Consider the following 15,621-nt stretch of genomic DNA (forward strand, 5'->3'; position numbering starts at 1 on the left):
GAGCTAAAATGTAGTATGGAATGAAAAGAAGATTTATAGCAGTCAAAAAACAAGCTACTTGAGGGCACAGATTGAGGGCACACTTGTTTCCCCAATAGCCTAGCCCTGTGATTCACATATAGTAAACCCCTAAGAGATGTTTGTTGGAAGAGTGAATAAAAACAGATGTGTTGAGGATGCTGAGGATAGTCATGGAAATCAGGCAGTAGACATGAAATCTGGGTCAGTGACAGAGAAGGGACCTCTTGGTGATTACTTCTTCATCTTATCCCCTACTGGGCAGGTGGGTGCAATGGATAGAGGGCCTGATCTGTAGTCAGGAGGATCTGACTTCAAATCCAATTGCAGACTCTTGGGTAACCCTTGGCAAGTCACTTAACCCTGTTTGCTTCAGTTTCCTCATCTGTAAAATGAGTTGGAAGAGGAAATGGCAAACCACTCTAGTATCTTTGCCAACAAAACCCCAAACGAGACATGATTGAAAGTGACTCAACAATATTAACCAATTGCTTTAATGATATATCTCATATTATTCAAATAATTTATTAGCCTTAATAAAACTTTGAAACTTTTTCTGATATTTCATTACTAAATTAGATGGTAAGAGGTACCTTGTATATGTAGCAAATTCAATCTGTGTGTGTGTATGTGTATGTGTGTGTGTGTTTGTCTCTCTGATGGTGAAAGGAATCTTGTATATAAAGCAAAGGTAACACATATAGAGCATGTATAATTTTGAACTTAAAAAAACCCATAAAAATGAACACTTCTATCCCTGTACAAAGTAGGAAGCAAAAAATATTATAGATAAAATCATGAATTTATTCATACTGCTTAATTTTAATGAAAGTATGCATAAATTCAACCCATTTCTTTAAAAACTGACTTTCTTATTGTCTGCGTTTCCTTCTGAACTTTCTTCAGTACTCCTCTATGCAGTTTTAAAAATGTTTTGATATCGCTCCTCTAGTTTTTTCTTTTCTCATTGTTATTAACATCACCACTACTAACATCTAGAGTGGGAATAAATATGTTAGGTTAGGATGAGCAGTGGCATTTTAAACCTCCATTTCATGCTTGTTATTTAAGTTGTTTTTCTGTAATAAGAAGTTTCATAGTATAGTTTGCAGATGACCTGCATGTCCTACAAATTTGCTAAACAACTATTAATGATGTATGTGTCTCTCATCTTGGTTGACAACTGCTAATGATGCAAGTTCGCATCCTAAATTTGGTAAATAACTGATAAACACTTTCTAATGACATTAAGAAACTAAAGCTTTGGTTGATAGCTTCCTTTCATGATATAACTGATCTCTAATCAGAATATAGATGCATTTTATAAATATCCTTACTCCAAAGCATAGAAGTCCGCTGGAACTCCCAGTCATCTGACTGCTTCTGAGTGGCCACTGGGACTGATTCCTGGGTTCCCGGGATTTAAAGATTTGGTCATTCCATGTTAGCTGATTGATGGAGACTTACCAGAGCCCTCCTCAAGGATGTCAGAAATCCAGTTTTATTCTGGGTGGTGAGAGAGCCTTGTTGTGAATACTACTTGGAAACATGAGTAATAGGACCTTTAGGAATCAGTTGGGCATTTTTTCTTAAAGGCAGCATGTTTACATGTACTGATTCGTAAACTTTGCATGCACTGAGAAGTGTAAGTCTAATGGCTATTTCTATGACTCTAGTTAGAATATGTAATGGTAAATCAGTTTTAGTCCTGAACCATGAGCATCCTTCTTTCCAACAGGAAAAAAAATACTGTAGTAAAACCTAAGTGTAGCAAGTATGCTTTAGTTCACTGTCCAGAGTCAGGATGCTGCATTTATCCCTCAGTGTTCCAGGAAGTACATTGAAGGTTTTGGGATAGCTTTCTACTACTATTAGATGAAATCTTTATCAGCTGCATAGCCCTCCCCTCCTCCCAAACACTACTGTCAGGTGCAGTTTCATTCAGCTATTCAACATCAGTTTTAGAAAGGGATGTTTATGTCAAGGAAATAATAAGAACAAAAGTAGAACATTTCCCCACAGCAACTCAGAGAACTCTTACCCTAATCCCACTGCAGTATCTGGGGAGACTGGACTTACTCTTAGCACAGTTTCTACACAGCACTGATCCCACCAAGCTCCAGCCAAAAGCAATATCACTGCCAGAGGAGTGCTATCAGTTACCTCTGGGTCCCCAAGGTCATTCCCAAAATTTCCTTATTTGTTGCACTATTGAAGTGAAAAATGATTTCAAATCTTAGTAATCAGTGTCTTGGAGACTCAGAGTTTCCCCCCAGTCCCCTCCCCCTTACAAATTCAGTCTCTCCTTTGGAAGGACATTACTGAGGATGAGATTGTATTGAATCTTCTTATCATGGTCAAATTCCAACCCAGGCCTGAAATGATTTAATCTGTTCAAGTTTAGGTGAAAATAGATCCTTCTACCTAGATAGCCTGGGAGTAGTTTGGCAGGATGGGGCTGATCTGATAGAATAAGGATTTCCTCTGAAGATAGAATGATGGAGTAGGTGATATCAGCCCCTGTTGATAAGGTATTAAATAATCTAAGTCAAGACTCAAGACCTCATTTTAATATAGCCCACCTCCCAATGTTCTGACCAATCAGAGTTGATTGACACCCCTTGGGAAAACTTTCTCTTCAAAGGGCGTATAACCTTGTACCCCCAAATCCCGTCAAATCAGTTCTGAACTGGCTGCCTTAGGGGGATCCCAGTTTTGGACTGAACTCCCATGTAATGCATGTCAAGCCAGATTGAGAGAATAAAAACATGGACCTGACCTAATCATTTGTCTTTTTCTTAGAACAAATTTTGGTTTTGGGGTTCACAGTTAAAATTGGGTTTCAATAATGCTGAACTGGCTGCAGAACTTGGAAGCAAGGATACTGAAATACTTATCTACTTTCACTTAAAATGGAAAAAACAAACCCTGAGAGATCCAGGCCAATATCCACAAGGCCGCATGGCCTACACCCCAAGACCTTTTTCCTTTGTTACAGGGAATTTTTTATTCTCCTTTTATAATTCAGGACTCAGCATCATTACTCCTGCAATTTTTGGTTAACTGAAAGTCTGTTTCAATAATAACCTCACCAGATCAAAACCTGTCCCCAGTGGGATGTAAAAATGTACTTAAGAGCTTTAAATATTCCTTAGTTAAGAAACCAGAGGAAGAATCTCAAATATCCCTGACTCCTTGGCAATCTTCCTCCTCAATTAGCCTACTGTGAATCCCCTAAATGTAGTTTAATCTGTAATCTGACTTGGTTTACCTATTGAAAAAGTTTGTTTCCTTATGGGATGTATGAGATTATGACTGTTTAACTAAGTTCCAATTTTATGACATTGAAAGAAGCATGGGATTATGAATCAATCTTTTTTTTTTTAAACTTTATTGACCTGACAGGAATATTCACAACTACAATATTTTAATGAATTTCTTCTCTGTCTCTCTGATGTCATTCTTCCTATAAGAAACCTTGTTAGAATTCTTATGATTGTTCTTGTTTTGGTTAATAGTGGCTAAATTCTACAAATTTTCTCTGAGGCCAAAACATTTTATTGACTCTGATGCTAAAACCTAGTTTTTTACCTCCATAATTTCTGTGCTGTAGCAAATATATGTTTTCCAGCAGTTATTACCCACCACATGAACTCAGAGAACTGATACTTCTCCTATTAACATCTGATAGCCTTGCCTCTCACCAGATATTGCTAGCAAAGAGGTCAGACCAAGAGTAGGCCAAGCAAGATAGCGAAGCTGATAAGTGCCTTTGCAGCCAATAAAAGAGCTAGGTGGCCCAGTCCATAGAGGGCTGGGCCTGGGGTTAGGAAGCTGAGGGTTCCTGAGTTCAAATATGACCTCTGACACTTAGTAGCTATGTGACCCTGGGCAAATCTCTTAACCTTGTTTGTCTCAGTTTCTTCATCTGTAAACTGGGCTGGAGAAGGAAATGGCAAAACATCTGTGCCAAGAAATGGAGTTATGGAGAGTCAGACAGGACTGAAAACTAGTTGAATAACAACAAAATCTACAAATACTTAACCTTCTCACCAAGGCACTTCCTTCAGGAATTTCTTGGAAGGAATTTTCACCTGACTAGCCTTCTCTGTGTGTGTCAGTCCTCATTACATAAATGGTGACAATCAAACCAAATCCACATGGGTCCCCAAAATAGAGGTCTCCTGCACCTTGAGGGCATCACCTCTTTGTTAGGAGGTAGGTAATATTAGTTATGAAGAGGAATCTGAAAATCTGAAATGGTTTTAGCCAGAAATTTTTTAGGTAGAGAAGGAAATCTGGTAAAAGCCTCCCTCCTCAGTCTCTTGAGTTATTCAGGGTTTCAGAGAAGAGTATTAGCACAGGAAAGAACATAACAGTTAATCTATTTTGTAGAGAGGGCAGTTCCTCAGCAAGATCCATTGTTGTCACTGAGTTGGTCCTTCATTTTCAAAGAAGATCATGACATCAGGGAAATGATGACATGATTTGCAGTTGACTTTGATTTGAGTGAGGGAGGGCTATGCAAAGTCATCAACCTCACTTTCTCCTCCAGAGCCATCTGGGTCCAGTGGCCAGATAGTCATCAGGATGACTGGAGATGGCTCAGGATGCACTGGGAGACCCTGGCCCCTTTAGGTTAATGCCTTTTCAAGTTCTCATTGAGATGTATATTACTAGACATAAACATTCAAATTAGGATCTACTGAGATGTAAGCATGAACATTCAAATTTCCATAATCCAAAACCTTGGCACTGGGAGGATTCTAGACCTGGGTTGGATCCAGACATTCCCTCCAGCTTTCAGGCTTCCTTGGCTTCCTTCAGGCTTCCTTGAGGTCAACCAATTTCAAGCCACATCAAGCAAGATTCAAATAAAATTAAAATATTATCCCAACAATATAATAAAATATTTCCCTGCAGCAACATGCTTCATCATAGGTCCTCCAGAGATGGGATTGACTTTTGCTTTGATTGGACTGTTCAAGTCTCTCAAAGTTATTTCTTTTGTTTAAATTGTTCTTAAGATTCTGCTTACTTCACCCTGAACTAATTCCTACTTCTAAGGATTCTCTGAAATAATTTGCAATAATCTCTTTGGTCGTTTCTCATGATAAAATTATGTTTTGTTACATAGAACATGAATAATGTTTCATCCATATATAACAGTTTCTTCAGCCATTCCCAATTGATGGGCCTCCTCATAGGCTCCACCCCCTGATAATACTTTGAAGGGTTGATAATCTCTGCACGGTCTAGAACAGATTCACTGGTTTCCTGCACTGATCTGTATGTCCTATGGTAACCATCTTCCGTGGGTCTTTGAGGCTTGGAGTACTGAATCATCAGCACTGAGATCAAGTTTGGAGACCTTGAAACTTCTGTATTTCGGGTGTCCTGATCCAAACTTTGCCATGACCACATTAATTACTGCTGCTTTTGGTGGTTTTCAAGGTCCACTCTGTGTGTTTCCACTCACACGTTCTCAAGAAAGTACTACCTTCTTGTTGCCTTGTCATAGAAAACCTTAGGGCTTCAAGTGTTTATAGGTGTTTTCTAGTCACACTGGCTGGCTTCTAGCCTGTTTGCCTGTAGCGTTGCTGGCTTTTGCAGCATCCCCCCTTCCTATAAGCTTCTAGTTTGCTTTTGTGCAGTTCTCAGGTAAATAAAGTCACTTCTGAAGTTTCTCATTGGATTTTTTAATCATTATTCAACCTGACATGATTTTTTTCTTTTTTTTTTGCTAGTCAGTAGATATATGGGAGTTGCTTAGTCTACCTCTATTCAAGAAGACATTTTGGCAAGAAGTAATAAAGGTAACATCTTATAACTTGTTATAATGAATGGAGTACTAGTCGATAGTTGGGAGTCTGGGTTTGAATGTTAGTTTGCCACTAACTGGCTATGGCTTTGGGGAAGTCACTTCGCTTCTATGAGCCTTGGAGGGTGCTGGGCTAAGTGATTTCTGTGGTAGCTGTCAGGTCAAGGGTTGTGATTTTCTGTGGTATTCTATGTTAGTCATTTCACAGGATGAGCTGATGTGATTCCCTCAGGTCTTGTTAGAAAGTCTCACTATGCTTTCAGATTCTTTTTGAAGCAGCCAAAAAAAGCAGTCTGTGGGCTATGAGTTACACTCTCATAACCCTTTCCCAACAGTCTTTTTTCATATGTCCTGAATTTGTTAAAGTGCAAGAAATCTTCATTTTCTTTTCAGTCTTTCCTTTCTATTCCTTTCCAGAGGCACTCATAGATTCTGTAATCAGGTTCTTGGCCATAATTAGTAAGGGTTGGAGATAAAACCTGGCTAATCAATGAGCACTTATAGTCTAGTATGTACCAGGTACTATACTATTTCTTAAAAATACAAGTACAAAGAAGGAAACAATCTTTACTTGTAATGAAATTGCACTCAATGAAATTACATTCTAATAGGCAAGATTAGTGGATATAAAAAGGTATGTAATGTAAATGTATGAATGTAAAGTTGATAAATACAAATACATTTTAGTTTAATATTTAGTTTAAGAGGGAAGACATAAGCAGTTGGAGGAATTAGGGGAGGCTTCATGCAAAGACTGGTACCTGAGCTACATCTTAAAGGAGGAGAGAGACTCAAAAAGTGGATGCAAGAAGGGCATTATGGGCATGAAGGAGAGCCATTGCAAAAGCACAGAGGTGGGTGATAGAATGTTATTTGTGAGAAAGAGAGAAAATGCAGTTTGTCTGAATCTCTACATGTGGGAGGTAGGGAGAGTAATGATTAAGAAGGCTACAAAGATGGATTCAGGAAAAGCTGTGTAGAACTATAAAAGTAAACAGTTTTTTCCCCCTCAAGGCAATAGGAGTTGGTTGAAAGGTGACATGAGTTGTTTGCCCATGGTCATATCTGTATTTAAGGAATTTGCTTTGGCAGCAATGTATAAGATGGATTGGAGGGATGCAGAGAGACTGGAAGCAGCAAGCTGATTAGGAGGCTATGGCAATTGTCCAGCTGAGAGATGATGAGAACTTGAACTAAGGTGTTAGCTGAGACTGTGGTGAGAAAAGAACAGAAATAAGAGGGGTTGTAAAGGTAGAAATGGCAAGATACAGCAACTGACTGGACATGTGGGGTGAGGTAGAGTGAAGGGTGAAGAATAATAATGCTGAGATTAGGAACCGGAGACACTGGTGGAATGGTGGTGCCTTTAACAGAAATAGAGAAGTTTGGAAGAGGTGAAGGTCTAAGAGGAAAAATAATGAGTTCAGTTTTAGATATATTGAGTTTAAGATGTCTCTTTGACAATTCTTTGAAATGTCCAATGGGCAAATTGTGTGGAGTCAGAACTCATAGTAGATAGGGACTGGACATATAGATCAAGAGCATTCTCTACATAGAGATGATAGTTAAACCAATGGGAGATGATGAAGAACCAAGAAAGAGCTATAGAGGGAGAAAAAAAGAAATGAGGCAGAACTCTGGCAGAACATTCACAATTATGATACATGATGTCAATGATGAACATTCAAAAAAAGATTGAGAAGTCAGATAAGTAAGATGGGTAATAGAAGAGTCACAGGGGGATAGTGTCATGAATACTTGAGAAGAGAGAGAATCCAGTTGGAGAAGGTGACCAGTCATTTCAAATGTAGCAGATAAGGATTAAGATTGAGCAAAGACCATTAGGTTTGGCAATTAAGAGATAATTGGAAACTTGGGAAAATGTAGTTTCATTTGAATAATGAGACCAAGTAGTGGAGTGAGAGGAGAGGAAGGGAAGGTAGTGATTGTAGATTGTAGTGATTGAGTTTTTCAAGGTGTTTGGCTGAAAAATAAAGAAGAGATACAGGAAAATAGCTTGAGGGGAATGTAGGGTCAGGTGAAGATATTTATGGATGAGAGAGACGAGCATATTTTAAGGTGGTAGGGAAAGAATCAGTATTATAGGGATGAGATAGAGGGAGAGAGAGAGGGAAAGAGGGAGAGAGAGAGAGAGAGAGAGAGAGAGAGAGAGAGAGAGAGAGAGAGAGAGAGAGAGAGAGAGAGAGAGAGAGAGAGAGAGATGGGCTCAATACACATGTAAAGAGATTGACCTTGGCAAATGGAATTGATCCTCTGTCACAGCCTGGAGAAAAGGAGAGAATAAGACATGATGTCAAGGAGTTTTGAGATGAAGAGACTGGGAGACAGAGCTGACACTGATTTTTCCAGTAAAGTAAGAGGCAAAGTACTTAGCTGAGACAGAGGTGGGAGAGAGAGTTGTGTGGGTTTGAGTAGAGAAGAGAAATTGTGGAATACTTCTTGGGTAGAGTGAGCTAGGGGATCAATTAGGGATGAATAAAAGAACCAGCTTGTTGTGGTTTGGGTCCAGTTGAAGTCTGATAACATGAATTTGTCATATACTTAGCACTACTGTGAAATTTCCTCAAGCTTTACTCAGTTTTACATGAATTGGAGTAGAGGAAGCAGATGATTGGAATAATCCAAGGCTGTAGCTTGGCAAGAGAACAGTGGTAATAGGACAAGAGATGTCCTGGGAAGGAGCAACCGAATATTCCCCCAAGATTAACCAGTGAAAAAAGCTCTTCTTGGGTTGAAAGGTTTGTTAGTAGTTTGTCTCTCATTTTACCTCTCGCAGTGTATGCTAAAATCAGGTATATTCGATGCTGGAAATGGAAAATTATTATCTTATGGTTTCTTTTTCCTCACAATTCATTCTTCTCATGGGTTCCCACTTTTATTTAATTTGTAGATCACTTAGAGATTTTAGAGATAACTTATTCTGTTCTCTTCATTTTACTGATGAGCAAATTGAGTCCTAAAGGTGGACTTATCCAAAACTTATCCAAAGTTATATATCTCATAAATACTAGAAATAAGATTTGAATCCAGATTATGTAACTAAAAATCCACTCTTTTTTCTTCTATACTATACTCATTTACATAGAGGGTAAAGAGAATTTCAGTAAGAAAGATGAATTATTTGTTATCTAACCAAACAAAGATGATAGATGTTATCAAAGTTGGGCTTAACTCTCATTTCCTTTTGAATTATACCACTAGCCTTAGCCAGGAACTGGAGATGGGCAGCAGCATCAGATATGGGGCTGCTGGGCCACTCCCAGTGTTGTGGGGTCCTTTATCCCCTACTCAGCAATCTGTGATGTTATACTTTTTCTTTTTCCAAACTAACATATTTCTTACTTTGGGAGTTTTTTGGGTTTTTCTTCCTTTTATTCCTTTGTATTAATTAGGACTGTGCTCTGGCCACAGTAAGATCATCAATGACACTTGTACCTTGAGATACACTTATTGGTTACTAATTTTTACTGTTGTGAAAGTGATTTAATTTAGAAGAAAAATAAAAATAAGTTTACATTAAAAAAAACTGGCATCTACAACTGTCTCTTCTTTATTACCTCCCTTCTCTTTATGACTGGCTAATTTTCTTTTTTTTTTATTTAAGTCCGATTTTATTTGTGTGAAAAGTATTTTTCTAATATAATTTTGTTTATATAGTTCCTGGCACTGTTTTCAAAGATATACTCCCAGGTATTTTATACTGTCTACTGTTATCTTTTTTTTAAAATTTATTTTTAGTTTACAATGTTCAGTTCCACAAGTTTTTGAGTTCCAAATTTTCTCCCCCGTCCCCAAGACAGCATGCAATCTGATATAGGCTCTATATATACATTCACATTAAACACATTTTCACATTAGTCATGTTGCAAAGAAGACTTACAACCAATGGAATGAACTATGAGAAAGAAACAAAACAAAAAAGAGAGAACAAATAGTAGGCTTTGAACTGCATTCAGACTCTGTAGTTCTTTCTCTGGATGTGGATAACATTTTCCATCATGAGTCTTTTTGGGGTTGACTGGATAATTTTCTACACAATTAAAAAAAACTAAACAGCAATTACCCTATAATTTCATTATCCTTTTCCCCATGACTCCCATCACCATTCCCATCTTCTCACCACAACCATCTCCACCATCCCTACCCACTACCATCATCCCCACCCCACAGTTGATTATTACAATTTCTTTGCAACTGTTTAAGGAGGTTATTTATATGCTAGTGTGTGTCCAGAAGAGGCCAGTCAGCATGGGGAAGAGATTGGTGTCCATATCATATGAAAATTTGTTGAAGGAGTTGAAAATGTTTGACCTGGAAAATTAGAGGCCAGGGTGGCATGTATGATAGCAGTCTTCAAGTATTTTTTTAAGGGTTCTCAGATTGATGAGGAATTAGATTTGTTTCAGTAGGACCTAGAGTGTAGAACCAGGAGTAGTTGATGAATAGAGAAGAAAAGCTAAAATGAAGAAAAAAGATAAAAAATTTTGTTATTCCCCCAAAACCCTACAGATATCTCCCTTTCCTGAATTTCCTAGGATGTGCCCTATTGCCTACAGCTCAGAAAATTGCATTATTTTAGTATACTAGATTAAAGTTGCTGATTTGTGATATGACTTTTATCATTATACTTAAGATTTATTTTTCTCAAGGAAAGTGAAATTGTTCAAAAATCCTTTCCCTGGAAGATATGATCTTGATGTGTTTGCCTGGTCTCTAAGGGTGGGAGAAGTGGGTTTTTTTTTTTTCAATTCTTACATCCTAATGAAAGATGCAAGGCATAGAGACAATGTCAGGCTTTCATGGTAGATACTCTGCAAATTGGCCATTATCCAAATTTCCTCATATAGACAGACAGTGTGCCTTGGCCCCTTGGTGTCACAAATGATAAAATGAATTAACCTGGACATGCTTTAGGATAATTTTAACATGAAAACTGACATTTTCTGGTTTGAAAGGAATCTACTCTCTTTGAATATTGTAACAATATTGGAAAATAAATGCTCTGTGGCTATTTGATACTAATATAATAAAAAAAGAGAAACATAAAGGTCCATTTTAGAAATAGCTGTGTTAGAGGGACTTATAAGAATAAGCGAAAGTATTCCAGTAAAGGCAGTCTGTGTATTTGTGTGGGCAAGCTTGTATACCTTTGCATGTTATTGTAAATTGTTTGGATTATGAGAGATTTGGCATGCTTTCAATGCCCTTTATTTTTGGTTAATTTCTTGGCTTTTTCAGGATGCACATTATTTAACAACCCCCTTTCAAAATAGGGAAAATCATTTAGAAGAGTTACCCAATTTTAAAAAAGAACATAAAATCCAGAGGGAAAGTTGGATAACTGATGCTTAGCAAGTTATCCGCATAAAATAATGTCCCCCCCATGCTCTTTATCATGCTGAGTTTTGACTTATAAAGAACATAATAAAACCATGAAATTAACCAGTCTAACAGCGAGGAGCAAGAGAAACATTTCTCTATCTTGTTTGTTTTTAAGTGAATTTAGGACTTAAAAAATAACTATATCTTGATAGATTTTCTTGAGAAAGGAATTTATTGTGCTGGCAACACTTATTTTCTGTTGATTTGTAGAACATAGATACAGTTCCACTTTCTTTAGCATTTTACTGCTGTGATCTCACGCAGATAGAAAGACCATCTTTGTGAGTGATATTTTTGGTTGATGTTTTGGTTTCCAAGCTTTTTTCACAGCCACACTTTGGGGATAGAGATAGGGAAAGGAATATGGACTGCACCTATGATGGCATTCCTACAGGGAATGCCATTTGCCAATGAGGGTTGGTAGTTTTTAGTCTAGAGTCTGTGAACTTGTTTTAGGGAATATTTTGGTTATATTTGGTTACTATATTTCAATGTGATTGATTTCCTTTGTAATCCTATGTATTTTATATGTTTAAAAAACATTACTCTAAGAAGGATTTCCCTGCTCTAGGCTTCTATGACAAAAAAAATGAACCACTGTCTTAAAGAATTGGCAAGAGGAGTAAGCCATTAAGTGACTCCTCCAGGGTCACTTAACCAACTTGTATCAGAAATGGCACTTAAACTTAGGGCTTCCTGACTTTGAGGCCAGTCACAATTGTCCTTCTTTTTGTGAATACTACTAATAATTTCCATAAGACATATGGAAAACATCTTTATTAAAAGAGGTTAAAATATCTCAATAAACAGGACATTAAACTTGTAAAGAGATCATTTTGTACAACAATCCCATATATCACTCTTACATGCATTACAACGTTGTAAGTTCATCTATTTTCTGTTTGCTATTATTCCTGACAACATTATGATTTATGAGTTCATCAAAGTATGAGAATTAATAATTTCTGGAAATAGTTCCAGAAGATTCCTATAGTTTTCCAGTTTTGCTTCAGAAATTGGTACACTAGACATTTTTTTTAAAGCTTTAGTGATTACTTTCCTTTTTTAAATGATATCTGTTTCCAAATATATAACCTCCTCTCCTCCCTCACTTTATTAAAATCTCCCTTATGATGAAAAGAAATAGATAATATCTGTAGATGAAATGACCTCATCTGATGCATAGAAATGCATTATTCTCTCTATGATTCTCTCTTTACTGAGAGTAGGGAAATAAGTTTATTCTCTGGGACCAAGCTTGGTTAATGCAATTAATCTGAGATCACTTGCCTTTTAGTATGCCACAAGGTCTTGAAATAAGGAAGGGGTTTTTCTCTGAAGAAAGTTTACAGGGTTCCGAGGCACTGGGGCCAAATGTCGCTTATGGTAAGCCTAATGAACTCACTGATGCTCACAACAGACTAGCTAAATGGCATATTCAATGTTACAAAAAAAAATTCTTTGGAATTCTGAGGTTGAGATGACAATATCTGCGGAGGCTCACAACCATCAGATAATAAGTCACTTTCTTTTTCCTTCCCCTTCCCAATCATCGCCTTCCTCTTCATTGTAAGATTTCCATGGAAAACAATTTTCAGGATAGTGTTTATGTGTTTAGCAAGGAAAAAAAATATGCATATGCTACTTAAACATATTTACAGTTCTCTTCCGAAGTCATTCAGTGAAGACTTGTTCTGCTCTGATTAGCTTATTAGTTAATGTTGGATCAGAAAGAGAGTTTTGGGGCATTATCTGTCAACTTGCTGGGAATTAGGACAGCAAATGCCTTCAATTGTCTTTGCTCATTAAACCATATCTCTGCAGATGTTCAGTGTTTTAATATTTCTCTTGGTTGGAAAGCACAGTCTTTGTGTAATCAATTAGAGAAGTACAATTTTAAATAAATTGACAAGTTTATAAATGGAAAAAATTCTAGAGAGAAACACTCCCTATTTAAATGAGTGCCAATCCATATATTAATATAATATTAATATGTGATGTCAAGGAAAATGCTCATGTTCTTTATGAAGGACCTGTATGGATGGAACAATTTTTGTGGTAGTTAAAGTCATGAAAACAAACCAGAATGACAGTTTGTTTTGTAATCTTATGGTCAACCTTGCAGTAATAATCCTTCCTTAACTGTAAAGTTTGGTTCTCAAGCAGTGGTCACACATTCCTTCATCAAGTCCATACTTGAAACCTTTTCATTTCTGTAGGATCTAGTAGAGGTTATATTCTCCTGGTCATTCTGAGAACTGAGTCAATACCTCCCCCTACATAATGAAGTCTTGATGACATCACAGGGAAGGAACCATATTAGGTTCTGCATGATGTATAATTGGATGGACAACTCATAGAGTTGGTCCATTCATATGAATGAATAAAAAAGTCCTCATTAAGTGCTTACCATCTCCCTGTCATTCTAAATATATCTTGGGCTCACCCTGACCATGGAAAAAGAGCTTTACCTTGAATTGAAGTGGGAGAGTAGGGTGGTTTGGATTACTTTAGAAAAATTGTTCAGTTCTTTTAATGATCAACAACATCTATCTGATTATGCTCTATGGCTTCAGATCAAAGATTGCTAGTATCTGAAGAATTAAACATAGAGGTGCATGTCAGGTGTGAGTAATGTGTAACGTTCTTGGACAAGAATTGCAGAAGAGAAGAAGCATCAGAGCTCGGAGGAAAAAAAAGTGGGCTTATCAGGTGAAAAAGTGAGTAATAAACAATGGTAAACCCATGTTTTTATGGTTTTTTGGTATTTGCACAGCAACAAGAGAACGGGAGGACCCAGGTCCCTAACTGATTGGTGATTGGGTGATTCTCCAGTTAGGATTTATTGAGACACACAGATGAAATGACTCGAATGTATTGTAATCTGCATTATCAGAGTATACTCACCTTAATGAGATCATAAATGCATTACAGAATATGGTAACCAATCATCACCAATAGACATGAGCTTATCAAACAAATTAAGGTTGCCTCTCCACACTATCTCTTAATTCTAGATAGATTAAAAAATTGGTGTTTTCAATTACAGCTACATGGTTTTGCTCAAGTAGATGAAATGTATTTTATAATCCAAGGTTGGTTGTTCCTCTTCAGATAGACGAGACTTAGGACTAAAATGTCAGGATATGCACAAATGTACGTAAATATATGAATTTTCCCCTTGTTACAAACAAATGTAAACTTTTAGACTGTTAAGAACTAGAATCTCATGCAAATAGTGAGTTTAAGGGAAAATAAAACAGACATTATTTTCAAGAGAACACAAAGATAAAGTTTACCATAGTTTAAGATATTAGAAATATAAGTGTAATGGCAATTATCCTGGCTATCAATCTTCAATAGTTTGCAAGGGATCCAGTCTCAAATGCAATGAGGCTTTATAAGATTTGTGATTACAGAGTGTAAAATAGAACAGATGCTACAATACTTAGATGCCTGCTGGCATTGACTTTTCTCTCTGCACAGTTCATTTCAGCTATATGAAAATTTTATGTGCTATATAAAAGTAAAGAAATAGAAATTTATTTATAAAATAACCACAGTGGAATATATAGTGTTTTCTGTGATGTGGTGCTTGGTTTTATAAACCACAGAAAAAAAGCAGAGAATTTGATGATACAGTATAACTTTTCATTGAGTGGAAGCACCTACCTCAAAAAATACTGGAGTCGTGTCAAATTGTACGAGAAACATCAAACAGATGACTATTTCACCATCTGAATTCTTCATCTCTGTGGGAGAAGAGTTGACCTCTTGGAGGGGGACAATCCCTAATGCAGCCTGATAAATAGTATTACAGTAGGGGTGCTGTGAAGGAACAGTGACATCTAGAGACTCCGAAGATGTGGTAAATCTTAGAGATGGTGGGAAGAAAAGTGGTCTGCAGTGAACCACCTGGGTTTAGATCCAAACCAAAGTGAAACCTTCATGTTACCAGCTCTGGATATTGACATTGCAGTCAAACTCTCATATGAACCACACTTCCAAGAAAGCCTAGGCTCCCTTCCATTTGGCAGTTAAGCATCTCTACTCTTTGTGTTTATATCCATTTGTTTTGTTCTTTGTAGTGGTTTGTGTGTCTTATGTGTCCTGTGGGAAAGTAGACTCCTCTTGTTGGATCTTGCAGGCTTTTCTGACAAATTCATTACAAGTCTTACAGTGCCTATTTAATAAAGAGTTTATCACATTGCTAGGAGATTGAAACAGTTCTCATTGTAATTAACTTCTTTGCAAGCAGTCTACACTTGCTTTTCAAAGTATGGCCATAAAATGGGTTCCAAGGTAGGGCATGCTAATATTTTATAATATATAATAATGAGGTTAGACCTGCAACAGAATTGTGGGAGTAGTTTTATTTT

Source organism: Notamacropus eugenii, chromosome 5 (genome assembly GCF_028372415.1).
Source record: "Notamacropus eugenii isolate mMacEug1 chromosome 5, mMacEug1.pri_v2, whole genome shotgun sequence".
NCBI lineage: Eukaryota > Metazoa > Chordata > Mammalia > Diprotodontia > Macropodidae > Notamacropus > Notamacropus eugenii.